The sequence below is a fragment of the Dromaius novaehollandiae genome, chromosome Z (assembly GCF_036370855.1).
Source record: "Dromaius novaehollandiae isolate bDroNov1 chromosome Z, bDroNov1.hap1, whole genome shotgun sequence".
NCBI classification, from domain to species: domain Eukaryota; kingdom Metazoa; phylum Chordata; class Aves; order Casuariiformes; family Dromaiidae; genus Dromaius; species Dromaius novaehollandiae.
Genome location: NC_088132.1, coordinates 72394259 through 72410296, shown reverse-complemented (window position 1 = coordinate 72410296; position 16038 = coordinate 72394259). Strand labels below are relative to the sequence as shown.

The 16038-nt window shown below is 46.7% G+C and overlaps 1 protein-coding gene across 3 annotated transcripts in view; it reads right to left on the bottom strand.

Annotated features, from left to right (window-relative positions):
- The window catches only part of LOC135325049 (PDZ domain-containing protein 2-like), a 210741-nt gene extending 199558 nt beyond the window's left edge, over positions 1–11183 (bottom strand). For all 3 annotated transcript variants that reach the window (XM_064502471.1, XM_064502473.1, XM_064502474.1), the window contains exon 1: positions 11072–11183. The gene's annotated coding sequence lies outside the window, so the exon portion shown is untranslated. The remainder of the gene's footprint in view (positions 1–11071) is intronic.
- Between the last annotated feature and the right edge of the window lie 4855 nt (positions 11184–16038).

Here is a 16038-nt window from a genome sequence, read left to right as displayed (position 1 = left end):
GGTTGCCACATTTCTCCACTGCACCCCCGACTTTCACACCTGACCTAGGCAAAAGAAATGTTCTTCAAAACAGAGGCAGGTTACTGTTCTGCACGTCCAGAGGGAGGATGGGATCTCTAGGTACTACCACATCATCTGTAACCTTCTGCTTCTCCTCTTCCACATGTCTCCTGTGATCACCTTGCCCTCTCCATGCTGCCCAAATAAGTTAGCATGACTGCTCTTCAGCTCCTGGAAACTTCATTTCAGCCACATAGAGGTAATACAGCTTTGCGCCAGCAGACACGCAGGTAGCCCTGTGACACGCCTGGCCATTTTTGAGGGTGTGACTCCCCCAACAGAATGTGAGTGACCATTTTAGGCTACTATGGCTGTGCACGATGGATTTGTGTGGGCTGAAGTCTGGCACATTTCTATGCTTCAGGTCAAAGGAAAAGGGAGAGGGAAGGGGAGAAGCGACACTTTTCCTCTCTTCCAGATGAAAGGAAAATATGGGGGGGGGGGAAGGGAACAAACTGGGAACTAAGCCCCTTATTAATTAATGTATGTTTTGAAAAAAGAAATGCAACTGTGCACTCACTTATCTGGGTTTCTAGGAGCTTTAGTGACCTTAATAATTCATGTTTATGCAAGCTGCTTATAATTTTAAGCAGTTGTTTTGTGCCGATTTTGTCCATTGAATTTAACAGAGATGAATATATCTAACTGTGAAATGAGGTTGGCCATAATTCTTAAAGGGAAGCTTTTCAAAAAACTACAGTGTTTTTATAAGGACAAACAAAATTCACAGCTTTGTCTGAAATAATTTTCCATCCATGACTGATACACACAACGTGAGAAGGAAAAATATTTTTTTTCCCCAGATTCATCCTTTCCCTTTCCTTTTCATGTTTTGGCAGCATTTCTAATACCATAAAGTTTCATTGTTTCTCAAGCATGTAATCAGTCTCTCCTGCCTGTTTTGCTTTTCTTTATAGCAACAGGAGAGTAAGAGGATTGGGGGGGGGGGGGGGAGTAAAACTGCATTTACCAAAGTGATTAGGAAAACTCAGAGGCAGGTAAAGCTTCTGAGACTACCTTTAAATTTGTATTTTGGATAACAGTTTGGGCTCCTGCAATGCGTGGTGCTATGCAGCGAGTGGACTGCCTCTATCTACACTGGGACACAAGGAGAGGCTTCCTCGTTCCAGGCTCGTACCCACCACCCATGGACTTACACGTCCTTTAGGGCTTCACTTCAGAAGGTGGCCTAGACTGAGCAGGACCTTATAGCTGACCCGCCAAGTAGCCAGAAGAAAGCAGGCCAGAAGCCAGAAAGAGCAGCTGTGTGTAGTCCTGAATGTTTTCATAAGCCTTTCCTGATATGCCAAATTAGACTATCCCTATGCATTCTTCATTGAAACAAATAGGTCTAGGAAAACCTCAGGCTACGCTGTGTCAATACAAGCTAGACTGCTTTTCACGCCACCGCTTCAGCATTTGGCCAGACTGAGGGGGAGCAGAGAGCCTGCTCTTTCGTGGGCAGCTTCGAGAAGCAGACAGGGATGCCGTTGTGAAGGGTCACCTCTCCCAAACGCTGGCACGTCTGTGCAGATCACCACCCCGCCACGCAGAGATTGGAAGCTCTTCTTTAAAAAATCTTATTTGGGTTTGAGCCTGATTCCATTTAAAGAAGTTTTTATTTAAGAAAGAGAAAAAACAGCACCTCATTTAAACTGGAATTCTAATTTGTCCCTCGACATAGACTGCCAAGTACAGGTTGCTGCTGCACCTCCTAGCAAACAGAAAAAATTTCCGTCCGGGGCAGGAGAAGGGTGAACCATACCAGCAGTGCCAACAGCAGAATACAATAAATAGAAGTTGGGAGCTGGAATAAAAAGACGACTATGGGATCCACAGGCATTTTGTTCCAAGTTTGTTCTGGGCCTAGCAGAAATGGGTCCCAGCGAATCATTTTCTCACAAATAAAGGACTCTTACACAAACACTGAGAGCAGCAGGGCTGCCTTTATGGCAATGTTTAGAGATACCAGGGCTTGACATACCAACCACTTTCCATAGTCCATGTAGCCAAGCAAACTACAGGCAGCTGTAGACCAAAATTAGATTTAAGGCAAATATCAGGTCTTACATAGAAAAGCTTGCATTCATTTTTGAAAGATGAACAGCCGTTTCTGTTGTGTATCCAGCTCTCATCAAGTTATCTTTCCAACTAACAATTAAAAAAAACCCCATGTAATTGGTCTTAGCAGCTTACAATAGTTTTTAGAACAAGTTCCACCCCTATCCCTCCCTCTCAATAAAAGCAGAAATCAGTCAGTCGAGGCATAGTGCTATGAGACCCTGGTGATATCATTGCCAGTAGCTAAAATATGTCTAGTAACTTGATCATCAAATAGTACACAGAGATGAGGAAGTCTCCTAACCTCTTCTGTATTTCTTTGTTTGCTTACAAGATCCAAACCAATAGTTTTGCTCAGTACAGATTAGAAGCTGGTACCTAGAGCAGTTAGACTCCAACGTGAGCTCCATCAGATTAAAGGGCATCCCCTACCCAGGGCAGGACTATCCCCCTTAAACCCTGCGGAAAGACAGTGAAAGATGCCAGGCATACCTTCCAACCAGGAGCACTTCTTGCTTTCCATCTGTTATCACCGAGCTCCTATCCTATCTATACAAGTAATTAAAAGGTTACAGATAAAATCCTTAATCACAAAGCAGTCTATTTCAAGGCAAGACTTCTTATTCACAGACTCCATTTTTCTAAAGTTTTAGTATAAGAAAAAGAAGCCGCTATTGTATCAGAGGAGGATTCCAAAGAAGAAACGTCAATTTGAAGGAGTTTCCGTATATTTCTCAAGCTGAGCCACCATTTTTGACACTTGCAACCAAACCCGCTTCCACAAAAGAAATGTGTAGGCAATACAGGCCTTAGGACTAATGAACAAACTTTAAGACCTAGTTCAGCGTGGAAAATTGTGACCATGATATCCAAACCTCATCCTACCTCATGCCACCACCCGCGCGTTGCAGGAGGGCAGCTGCAGCCTCTTGGGCACGTTACGAGCCTCTCACAACATGAACTGTGATTTCATATCCATCGGCCCGGAGCACTCGGGCTGCATCCACACTGAGAGCGCTACAATTAGCCACATGGCTCTTAAGATGAATGCTCTTTATATAGCTATAATCGCAGTCATTACCTTTTCGGTTAGAATACATTTAAAAGTAAATACACCTATAAAATACAGAATGCTTTAATAAAATGTTCTCTAGACAAATGCATATAGCTCATCGACAAGGATCAAAATTCATTGGAGAAGGAAGAATATATTTAATTGTTATAGCTCTAGACTGCTAAATGGCACATCAAGGAATTCCTATTACACAGTGCACTGTGGAACAGATACAGCAGGAAGGAGAAAAAGCCTAAAAACACCAAGAAGTAAAATGCATGGGCAATGCCTGTATGATCAATGGAAACACAACAACACAGATTTGCATTAGAATAGTTTAGTAAATAATCACCCCACAGCTGAGACATTTACAGTCAGCTAGTAAATACACTTTAACTTTTAGCAGAGAAGGTGGTAATTTATTAAATCACCCAAACAAGACATCTTGCAATCACCAATCACACTTTAATTAGGAAGAATACTTCTGAAAGCAAAGCAAAAGGCTAGATGACCCAAGTACCAATACCCAAGGCTAGAGGAGCAAGTCCTTTCCATCCTAGTCACCTAGGAGCTGTGATTCACTGCACTTAAGACCATTCAATGTACAGAGCATTAAAACCTCTGATTAGCACCTTGATGGTAAATGAAAGAAAAGGGTGTGGGCTAAAGCCCTCAAAACAAGCCCCCCACAACTGTCCCCAGTCCCACACCGGCCAGCAGCACCAGCACTCACCAGCCAGAAACCACTGGGCTCTCTGGAGCAGTGCCACCCATTTGTCTGCTGCATTTATTTATTTCCAGATGAGCTCCAGGATGCACATCCAGTATGGAAATGCTTGTGGTTTCCTTCAGAGGAGAAAGAGTGGGAGGTCTGTTACTCCATACAAGAGAGGAGATGGATCACTGCGGAATGAGGTGGGCCACCTCCCAGCCCAGAGCCAAAGCCCCGTCACACTGAAGATGACATTTCCTTGCTCAGCTCCTCAGCATCAAGCGGAGGACCTGAATATAAAGCTGATGGAGGAAGGCTGCTCAGCACTGGGGGCGAGATGCTTTGCTTTTCTGCTGCAAAGAGTAGAAGGTTAAAGGGTGGGGAAGATGATTAAAGGAAGGGTAATATAATCTGTGCTGCTGGGAGCCTGGAAGGCAATTGCAGCTTGGCTTAAAGTCAGCCCACCCACTTGTTTCTATTCACAGATAAACATGGCAAGCACGTTCCTACCAGAAATACCTGCGAATGCTCAAGAGCTGAAAAACAGCACTGCAGGTTTGGGATACAGAAGACCGAGAGATAGGTAAATTCATCACCCGTGAAAGTCTCAAGTCCTTCAAAGCCAGTCCTATTGGGAAAGAGGTAAGAGCACGAGATCAGGATTAATATTTTAAAGCAGAGCAGCTGGTTAATGTTTAATACCTGTCCCACTTGTCATCTGACATCCTTCACATTGGGAGTTGAGTGCAGATGAGTCAGGGACTTTAGTCTTTACTCCGAGGTCAGTGGCCAGCGACGTTCCTGCCAGCCCTGATGAACGGTGCCGTGACGGCCAGGCTGTCCCGCCAGCAAAGGTGGCCGCTGCCTGTAACCACCAGCCGAGGGAGCAGAGATGGGCTGCTCGGGCTGTACCGCTTCCATCAGAGCTTTAGGCTTGCATTAAATAAACAGAGCCTTTTCTTTGTGCATTTTGGCACAGCCTTTGGATGCAAACTTTCAAAAAACTTTTCCATACTGTTTTGAAGTCCCCTTTTGATCTTTGACTGTTCTGAGAAAGACATAAATATCTTAAGATATTTATCTCTCTTAAGAGATCACATGCCTTGGTCATCTCAAGTCCACCAAGACTACTAAAATTTATACCTCGATATTAAAGCTAAACTTACCCCGCATGACTGGGAGATAGCTTTTGCTCCAGGCGTGGAGAGTGAAGCAGCAGTGTATTAACCCTTCTTGTGGTCAGATCACTGATTTACACACTACTATATTTGCACGTAGCTGGAGGTGTGGAAAAGCTCTGGTCCAAGAGGGCACAGGTTGCATTTTAGTAGTCTGTCCCAGAAAGCTGAGGCTGGGACACAGACTGCTCCTAAACTTACAGATAACTTGCAAATAGGATGCTAGTACTGGTAAGATGATATCTAGTGAAGACGCCGGTGTATTTACAGGCAGCCGAGCAGCTGGGCTGCTGTTGTGTAGATCTGCAACACCTGGGAGGCAACGGCAGGATGTTTTCACTGGACGGCAGTAGAAAAGAGAGTGGGCTCTGCACCGGTGGTTTAATAGGGCTGACCTCTGTCAAACCTCTGGCCAAAGTCTGTTTATCCAGAATTTTGCAAAGAGCGAAGCAAGCATCAAAGCTTGCCTTCGTTTTGTAGGTCAGGAATGCTTTTGGGCTGGCACAGTGTCAGCTTGGATTTATTCTGCAAAGTGCACTTTAATTTTTCATTATAACAGCACCTACAGCCTTTGATTGAAATAAATAATGAACCAATTTATATCATGAATCTAAGAATCACTCTCTTCTGGTCCCCATCACATTTAGGATTTTCTTCCCAGTGACAAGTGTTAATGCATTTATGCCCTAGTTTCACATAGTGGATGTTACAATTGAAGTGTCAGGAAGGAAGGTTAGGGTGGTTTTTTCAGATTGCTATAGTCAGACTCAGCAGTCCATTTTGGATGAAAACATCACGGCAGAACACAGGCTGAAAGAAGTCTGGATTTTAAACAGCACAGCAAAAGTCTTTGTGTTGTCTATGATAAAAATATAATACTGAATAGGCTGTTCCCCGGTCTGAGACAGGGATGATGGCTCCACTCTATAAAATTACACCTTTTTTGTGTGTGTGCAATGGCACAAGTTTCGCAAGTCTTTAATATAGTTAGACACTCTGCTTTCTACACTTCCCCCATTTTTCAATCCTGCTCCTTCTGGCAATTCCCGCAGCCCAAATCATGAGAGGTACTGCTACATTTTCGAGAAGACACCTGACCCTTCACCGCAGTGGGACCCCAAAGCAGTGCCTACTTTCACTTTCCACTAAGCAAAAATGGCCAAAGACCAAACCAGTCAAAGTCAAAACCCAGCGGGATCCAGGCCCTCTGTTTGACTTGAACCATTTTGACTGTGTGGATCATGATAATTTTAATGTGCACGATTACTCACTTGGAAAAAAAAAAATCAATTATCAGAAGTAGCCTTACTGTCATTTCAAAGTTTCGTCAAATTAGCTGAATACAATTCCATTTCAAGAGGAATTTAGATTAAGCGCACACAATAAATACTGCAACCCACCCAGAGTACTAATCCCCTTTGCAAACTGTATAACACTGCAGAGAAAGTTAATAAAATGCTGGCCAAATCAAACTGTAATGAAATTAAAGCACAACTGGCACAGCTTACAACAGTCCTCTAGCAGCCTATGTGGGAGGCTGCACCGAAGAGGAGCCGTTCCAATTAGGCAGGTATAATAGAAGCAATATTGGATTGTGGAATTCCAGAGCCTCCCAATTTTGCTGTTCCCATCTCCATTGCACAGCTTTATAATGTCAAAAAAAAAGACAGCAATATCAGTGTATTGATACTAGATTAGGAGCTCTTTTTAACCATAAAAGAATAATTATTTTATTCCAGAGAGTAACCACAAATTAATTTTATTCGCCCAAACTGCCTTTTCATTGCTGGAAGCTGCTGCTGAAAGACCACAGACTCTGTCCTAGATGACAACAGATTGCATGCAAATTTCAGACTCGGTGCAGTGGTAGCTGCACGAGATATAATGTCTTGTGACATGGGGAAGGTCAGATTAGACTATCTGACCTTCAAGCTAAATTTATCTATTTAGTGAAATACATTAATATCACAATTTTTAATTAAGACAACATAATATAAAGAGCAATATTGCTTGGTCCATTGCAGATCTGTATTAAAATACTATATTCACATAATGACTTTTGTATATGATCTAGTAAAAATTAGCCAGAAGAGCTGTTACTGTAACGCAGGGGTAATATGAGGAGAAAGCTGAGACTCACCAAAGTGAGCCCACTGTACTTTGTCACAGCCCCAGCAGGCTCGGCAGGGCCAGACACATCCGTCAGGAATAAAGAAACGGGGAATGCTTAAGGATCAGAGTACAACTCACAGACCTTGAGGAACAAAAAGCAGTTTATTAAAATGGTATCGTTTCAACACAAGCAAAACCCACATTACTCATTCAGTGATGTTACTCTTGCTCCATCAGCAACCAGGTACTTCTGAGTCAGCAGGGCACTCGCTGCCCAGCACGGCGTAAGGGAGTACCATGCTCTTCCAGACGGTACACAACAGCCAGCTCTCATGGACAACTGGGTCAAATTCAGAAAAATACTCTTTTCTGCTCGCTCTCTCTGGATACATTAATCTATGTGCTTATTCCTGTTTACGTTATGAGATGTATGCCATAAAAGAGCTTACAGGATGTGCATTGCAGCCAAGCTAATATTGCTGTTGGAGCCTCAGCCACTGCATTTCCTGCCTTCATGTTGCCCAGTTAAAACTTTTTTTTCTTTTTTAATTCTGCGTTTGTCTAATGGAATCCTATACTGCAGACAGTAACAACATTTAGAAATAGAATACCACTTAGTATAGAAACGTATAGAAATACAGCAAAGAAATGTACTTCAGTAATAATATAAGGAAACAATTTTAGAAATGTACCTGCATTATAAGACCTTTTCTTACACTTCCATGGATAAAATCCAGCTTTTGACTTAGGCCAACCCAGCTGAGCTTTCAAGTGGTGAAGTGTGCTTTACACAAGATTATCATTAAAATAGTAACAAATAAACAACTTGTTTGTTCACAGATGTCGCTTTACTTGGATTTTAAAGGGAGTAAGTGCAGAAAAGTTTTACTCAAAAAAAAAAAAAAAGCACTCCACAAAACTTGCACAGCTGAGCAAAGACATGTTTTAGGTCCATTCCTTTCCTCTGCAAGAAGGTGAGCATCTGCTACGTGCTCCCAAGCCCAAGCAAGGCCATCGCAGGATCGTGCAAGCCTTTAAGCAGAGAGGAGGCCACACATCTGAAGTGGCCAGAGCACTCCTCACCTCTTTGGAAGGACTCTACAGTAAAGTCGCATGCTGCCTCCTAACACGGACCAGACGCTCTTGCACCAGACCTGACTTCTGCCCAAAGCCACTCCTTTGATGTTACATGAAGCTACAGAAACGCTAGCAAGACACTGACTGCAATATCGTAAAGCCATGCAGCTCGAAAGTCCTTTTAAATTTGGCCCTCAAGACACAGGGACTTGATTTCACTGGCATTGCCAAACAGGCCCTGCTAGCAGCAGCTACCTGCTACGCGAGATTATGGCTCCAGCATGGGAGAAGTCGGGGCTCTCCAAAGTCCTCAGTAAGCCTTTCCAAAGACATCTGGACTCCGTTTGTCCTTCTCGCCTTTGAGCAGCCCTGACGAGGTGCCTGGGATAAACTGCTCCCTTTGGTTTGAAGAAGCCAGAGACTGCCCTGATCTGCCACATTGTAGTTCATCTTAAATTAGAGAGTCACAGCCCCGACTTCTGCCTCGTGCACCCTTGTTGCAGCCAACCTCCGAGGCTGTGCCCAGCCGCACGGGAACACACCACGGCATTTGGGGGAACAGAGGATTTCCATTAATGGTTTAAAGCATCCATAGGATAGAGAGAGGGAGAGAGAAGAGAAAACAACCAGTGACAAGGACATACTGATAAGACAACTCCACTTCACCCACAGAAAGCACACCTGGTCACCAAAGTTGCCATTTATATTCAAACAGTTGATAAGTGCTGCCTTCACAAGCTCATTAGTGTAGAAGCTGGTGTGAGTATCTGCTCAGGTGTCAAGGCTTTCAGCATCCTATTCACCTGACAACACTGTAAAGGCAACACAAGAAGGCCCCATGTCGTGAAAACTGAAAGACTTCTAGCTCTTCTCTAAACGTCCCAAAATTTGAATCCCACCTCTGTAAAATACTCCTGAGTTCTATAAAAGTGAAAGAAAATAGATATCCTCTAGGCTAAGCACTGAATATTTTCACAGAGAAAAAGATTTCAAAGCCACACTTTACATTCTGTTTGCTTTCAGGCATTTTGTTTTTCACAGAATTATTACCTTAGTAGTACTGCAGGTACTTCTTGCATGCGCTGTGGGCTTTAGCTGCTCAGAAGATAATTTCTCCAGTGCAATAACCGTGCAAGACAGGGAGAAGCCACTCTAAAAATGGTCAAGTTTGTAATCTAGAGGGATTAGCACAATATATGCAAGTAGGTGCATCCAGGACACAAAAGTGAGGGTTTCAGAGGTCATGCACCTGAGTTTGCCTTAAAACAGAGCCACTCAGACCAAAGTGCCTAAGTGCTCTGACAAGAAGAGTCTACTCACAGGAACGAAGTGCAGGTCCAACCCCGACGGCCCCAGGCTGCAGCCCAGCACCTCAGCTGGTGCACGGGCAGCCGACGCCGCGCCAGGGCAATGCTTGACCCCACTGAAGCCACATTCGCCAGAGCCCACCATCCCTCGCTTCAGTCCCCCACCACCTCCCGCGGCGGAGAGGGGGGCGAAGGCAGCTTGCGGCCGGGCCCCCCAGGCGCTTCCCCGCTGCGCGGCCCCTCCAGACGGCAGAGAGAAGCCCTGACAACCCACTGAGAGAAATTCATGAATGTTGCAGTTCATTAAAAGGCTACTGAGCGAAAGAACTGAGGTTAACAGAATGGGCTATATTAAGCCCGTTTATAGCTTTATGGCACCTGCAAAGGGGGCATCAGAGCTTTCTGTCGCAAAGCAGAATGGGCAGAGCATTACAAACCGAGACAGGTTTAATAAGAGTACCCCAGGCCACCTGGAAGAGAGGCGACACGTTTAACTTTAGCTTTTGAGGTCAGCGCTTGATGTTTTCCTCCTCCGAATCTCATCCACAATTGCTCCTGGGCTTACAGCACTGCATATATCACAGCCTGCTTTGTGCGGCCAGCAGTATTTAATGACATGGAGAACTACTTTCTGATGATTCCCCCCCCAAAAAAATGGCCAGATGTTTCACGCTGTCGGATTTTATTAGATTGCTGCATACAGGGAACAGGGCGAGGGGGGTTAGGTGAAAGCCACCCCTCTCGCTCCCTCCCTGGGTCCTGCCCCACTGCACGCCAGCAGCACAGGCAGTCATGACGCGAGCTAACGCACAGTGCAGGGGAGATGCCATGAAGCACCACGGCAGGCGATGGTGCCCACTGCCCTCCGTGCGGTACAGCCGGGTCGGCACAGCGTGGGTCGGGGCAGGGCCCCAAGCAGCCCCCAGCATGGGGCATGAACCCCACTGACCCCAGGGGGGCTACACCCCACCGGTCCCGGGGATGAGGTCCTGCCAACCCCGGGGGGATGCACATCACCGACTCCGGGGGGGTGCATCCCACCGGTCCCAGGGGATGGGTTCCTGCCGGCCCCGGGGAGTTGCACACCACTGATCCCGGGGGGGCTACACCCACCGGACCCGGGGATGGGGTCCCGTCGGTCCGCGGGGGGGCGGGTTGGCGCCCCACCGACTCCCAGGAGTGGGGTCCCGCTTGCCGCGGGGGCATGCACCCGCCGGCCCCCGGGGATGCACCCGCCGTGCCGGGCCATGCAGCCCCCCCGACCGTGCCTGCCCCGCGGCCGCCGCCGCTCCCCGGCCCGGCCCGGCCGCGACCCGGAGGTCCCCGCCGCCCGCGGCAGGCACCGGCGCCGCTCGCGGAGGGGGGGGAGCGGGGCGAAGCGGCTCCGCCGCCGGCGCAAGCCCCGTCCCCGCGGGAGGGAACCGGCCGCCCCGGCGGGGAGGGGGAGGAGAAGCCGCCCCCGGGCAGGACGCGCCCCGCCGCCGCCGCCGCCGCCGCGCTCCGCACTCACCTCGGCGCGGCCGGGCTCGGCCCGACACCTGCCGCCGCCGCCTCGCCGGCTGCCGCCCGCCGCGCTGCCCGCCCGGCCCGGCCCGGCCCGGGGAGCGGCGCGGGGCGGGGGGGGGGGGGGGGCGACGGCGGCACGGGGCTCCGGCGAGGGGCGGCCCTACGGGGCGGGGAGCGCGGAAACTTTACGCCCCGTCGGCGCCGCGCAGCCCGCCCGCCCGCCCGCGCGGGGATGCCCGCGGGGGGCCGCCGCCCTCCCCCCCGCCCCCGTCCGCCGCCGGGGGGGCTCGGGGGGGCCGGGGCGCCGCCGTCCTGCTGGAAGGGTCGCGTGTCGCTCGCAGCCCGGGCGAAAGCTCCGGCCCCCGAGGAGCCGGCGTTGTTCCGTGCTGGCTTTTAATATTTTCGGGCACTTTGGGATTTTCTTAAGCCCTTTAAATATTTCGCTTGTACTTTTATCTTCTGGTGTCGCTCAGCAGGAAGTGCTGTTTGCAAAAGAAGATTTGAATGAACAGCGAATTACCCGTAAAGGAACAAAAACAAGTTAAAAAATCTTTTTAAATCAAGTTCCTTTCTTATTAGAAACTTCAGATTATTGAAATGAAAGTACATTTGTAAATGTTTGGTTGCTTTTTCAGGTTCACTTTTCCTGGCCACTGCCAAAGGAAATGGTCAGCAGCTCTGTTTTCTTTCAAGGCAGATTCCCTTCCTGACTCATGCCCCGATACAAGGCTCAGGGAGTGGGTTTCCAGCACTGCAGGTCTAAAATTAAATCTAAAAAACAAGCTGAGAACCACCACGGTGTCTCTAAAGTACTTGCTTTAATAAAGACAGTGCCAGGCAGGCGTGTTTCAGTTTTGTCCGAACACTCTGCCTGTCGCTCCTCTGAAGATGATCGTTCCTGACTGTAACGTCTCTGCTGATGACTAAATTAAGCCTAGTGGTGAAAACGGAGTGGTTTCCAGAGGCACTTGTTGCAATGTCAAGAAGCTCAGCACGAGGTTCTAGGCAGAGCCTTAGGCCTCCTCCACGTCTGGAGGATGCCGTTGGTCAGGCTGTTCTGTGAATGCAAAGTACTTGCGCTCAAGCAAGGCAGTATCGCAGGGCGCCCGAGACCGACCACCCTCCGTGAAGGACAGGGAGATTCCCACTGGTGTCAGCCAGGCCGTGTCACACCAAGAAAAAACAGCCATGTGCCACCCCAGACCAGGCAGCAGTTGTCCAAGCAGCGGCCGGTCAGGAGGACCATCTCCCGCTCTGTTTTTCCTCCCGCGTCGTCATGCTGCGGCGTGACCCGGTGAGGCGGTTCACTGCAGAGCCGGGGTCAACGCGGCACCGGATTCAATGAAATTTCACTGATAGCAGATTTTGGAGTATACAAAGTTCTGTCACCACTCATGATCCCAAGTCACTTGGGCTCTCCCGTGCCACCTGTCAGACAGATTCAGTGTCCTTAGGTGATTTTTCCGCCCTGTTTCTAGGGACTTGACTTTGAACAATACTCTGTTCATTATTTATCCGTGTGAGAACAGCAGTGCTTACAAATGATTCTTCCATGCTCCCAGCGAGCTCTAAAATGGTGCTGGCTCATGAAAGCAAGATGGATGGTGGGGTGAAGCAAGAGAAACTCTGAAAATTATTCCCTTTAACTCCCAAGTTCAAAAATGTGATTATCTTCTGGTAGGACATGAATAATACCCAGAGCTCCCAAGGCAGAAACAAGTGGTGCACCTTGGGATCGCTGCCCAGACTGCTGAGCCCTTATTTCAAAACACGCCTGTCCCCTGTGATCAATTCTGGCAGGAAATAACAGCCAATAGTCATGCAAATGTGATGATTAGCTTCAACGGCAGCAGCATACGGATCAGAATCACAAAAAAAAAAAAAATGTAGCCACCAACTTCAGATTATCTGTTATCTTCATTTTTAAAGGTCCACAGTTCCAGTCTACTTATACGCACATCTCTAAAACAAGGGGGCAGATTATGCCTGGACCCCTTCTTATTCAAATCAGAGTTAAGTCTATTCATCTCCGGGATGTTACACCAATATAGAAACAGAATGAAAAGGGACTTTGCTTTCTCTTCCTTATCCTCTTACAATAACAATATCATTTAAATCTCTCCAAAGTCAGTCATATGTATTGCCCCCATTTTATACCACAGTGGTAAAATAACGCTCTGAGGTGCTGCAGATTTGGTGCTCCTGCTGGAAAGTGTTTGGCTTCTGGCAGGATTATGCCATGGAAGCAAAGCTGATGCTCATAAACAATGTCCTTTACTAAGAAGCTTCATCGGCAGCTGCTGGCATTCAATTTCATAATGTAAATCAGTCATTGCTTCTATCTTCTGATAGCAGGCCAAAAGGTAGGAAAGATACTGCACATTATGTGTGTTGGGTTTATTCTTCAGCTCTCTGTTGAAAGGTCATCTTTATCTACAACTGGAATCAGTAATTCTTGAGGCTGCCAGAAATATTTTACATTCTTCCCTTACGCATCTGAGGAACACTATTTCCTTCTGCTCTTCCTGAAGGTTATGCACCTATTATGCAGTGTGAACATCAAAAATCCCAATTAAATGTGGTTTCATGAGTGTGGATCTACCAACATTGATACTTGTGTTTTGCAACCTGGTCAGTTGTCAACAGGATCAGTAGCATTTAGTGTTTTTCTTGGTGACCGGCTGGGTAGAGATTAAGTACATTTCTTAGTGTTTTCCACATTTCACCTCCTAGAGAGTGCCCAAAATTTCCTTTTATTTTGCTTTAGATAAGGGAGGGATGCTGGAAGTAGAGCAGGTTCCTGGAACCCAGAGGACCCTGGAAGAAAAAGAGGAGAAGCCAGGAAGCAGGAGAAAGATCAGATGAAGCATAAGGGGACATAATATTCAGGTTTAGGGATTCGAACGCTGCTCAGATCACATATCCTCATGTGGCTATATCAGCAGGACCAAATTTGAGTAGTTTAACTCTTTTAGGAAAGCTGGAGTACTTTCAAAGTTGCCACAAAGAAGATTTTAGTCATGCTAACAACAACAGGCTGGCTTCAGAAATCTGTAGTTCTGTCACATTTTCCAAGAGCAAGCAGGATGCTCGGCCCTGACCCGTGCCACCGAACCGTCACCCTGACGGCGTCCGTCTTCCCTTGCACCCTGGAGACATCTGGACGCCGTCCGGCGAGCGAGGCAGATCTGCTGAGCTATCACGTGCCCTCAGCTCACCCTGAAACCCCCAGATGCCGAGGCTCATTTTATTCCAGAGTTTCTCTGTAGATGATTTGATGACACTTGGGTATAGTTTAGTGACAAGTCTGGCCCCGGGTTCGAAGGCAGTAGGGAGAGAAGAAAGTACAAACCAGAGAAGTACAGCATCTTCCTATCCAGGGGGGGTGAGCAATCTGCCGTCACTGACAGGACAAAGTGGGGCAGTACTCGCTAAGTATCTGAGATAGAATAAGCTAAATTGTGACTTTCCCCCAGCAGCTTCCAAAATCCAGGCCATGACTTAAAAAAAAAACCCCACAGCATGGCTCCTGGTAAGTTGGGAGCTCCTCTAGCAAGGCATTTATTTTCCTCTGTGTTTATGAAGCAAAATTGGGACCCTTCATCTTTATATTGCTGCTCTCTTTCCTCATCTCTGCCCTTTATAGAGACACACGTACATATATAGCTGGGATAAAATAGACCGTGAGGACAAGCCAGCACTGACTGTGCTATTATAATTTCTGTTCAGAAGGAGACTAAAATGAACTATCCTGTTGATTTCCTTGTCTGCATTGAAAAATTAACCAGCATGATTACAGTAATAACCTAGAGTTATCTTCATCCTCAGGTGGACACTTTGTTCCAATTTTACTTGGAAATAATTACTCCAAAAGCAGAGCAATTTTTGCAGAACAACGGTGTCTTACCCTGAAAGAGCGTGTGTCTGTACAGCATCCACCGCGGCAGCAGTGACAGTCGTTGCCTTGCATAGACACAGCCCGAGAGGGAGAACACATTACGCACGTCTCCTCCACCGCACACTGCAGTAAATATGAGGCTAAAAGGGCTGAATAAGAGAATTCTTGAAAGTCGGATGAAGCCGTACACAGAATATGAAAAATCACGACAGGTTCAGAGCTGCAACCACAACTTCGGTTCTGCGCAGCCTTATATCATCTTTAATAATGACACTCCATTTTGCGCCAGCTTAATTTGGATCACCCATTGCAAATGGGCACAACAACAAGAAATAGTGGTGCTGATCCAGTCCTTTTTATACTGCCTTTTGAAGTCCTACTGCGTCTTTACAGCAAGGGAAAAATAAGCTAATAGCTATGGAACAATCAGCAGAGATTTGTCTCCATTTATGCCTTTCCCCCTGCATTTTCATAGACTAACTGCAGGCCATACTGCAATGCAAAGTTCCCCAGACACCGTGGATTTCTCACAGAGCACCAAAGTGGATAACCATTAGGAACTTCATAGTTTAAATTGGCATGAAACATAAAAGCATAACTTATCATGTGCCCCAAATATATGGGGGGAGGGGAGGTCCAAAAATGCTGCTACCAGCAAGATCTAAACCTTAAAGTGAGAAAATACACACTTGGATATTTTTACTGGAAATTCTTTGTGGATACTACCCATTACATTATTAATTCACTGCAAAAGTCTAAGTTACGTACTCTATTTAAGTATTACGCTTAACAGACCAAAATAAGTCAATAGAAACAACCAGAGTGTCTCAGATTCAAACATTCAACTATATAGCTTCATAGAAACATTTGTTTTCCAAGCTCCTGAGAATAAAAGCCTCTCCAAGATTATTTTGCAACATATAGAAAATACGGTTCACTAAAGTATCTCTTCAATATACCTTCCAAGGTCATCACGTGTTTGGATTTCAGTGGTCTAAGATATCATAGGTCAAATTTATCTATTGGAGAAACTTGATTGTAGGTATAATATTTGCAGAGACCGAAGAGTTAGC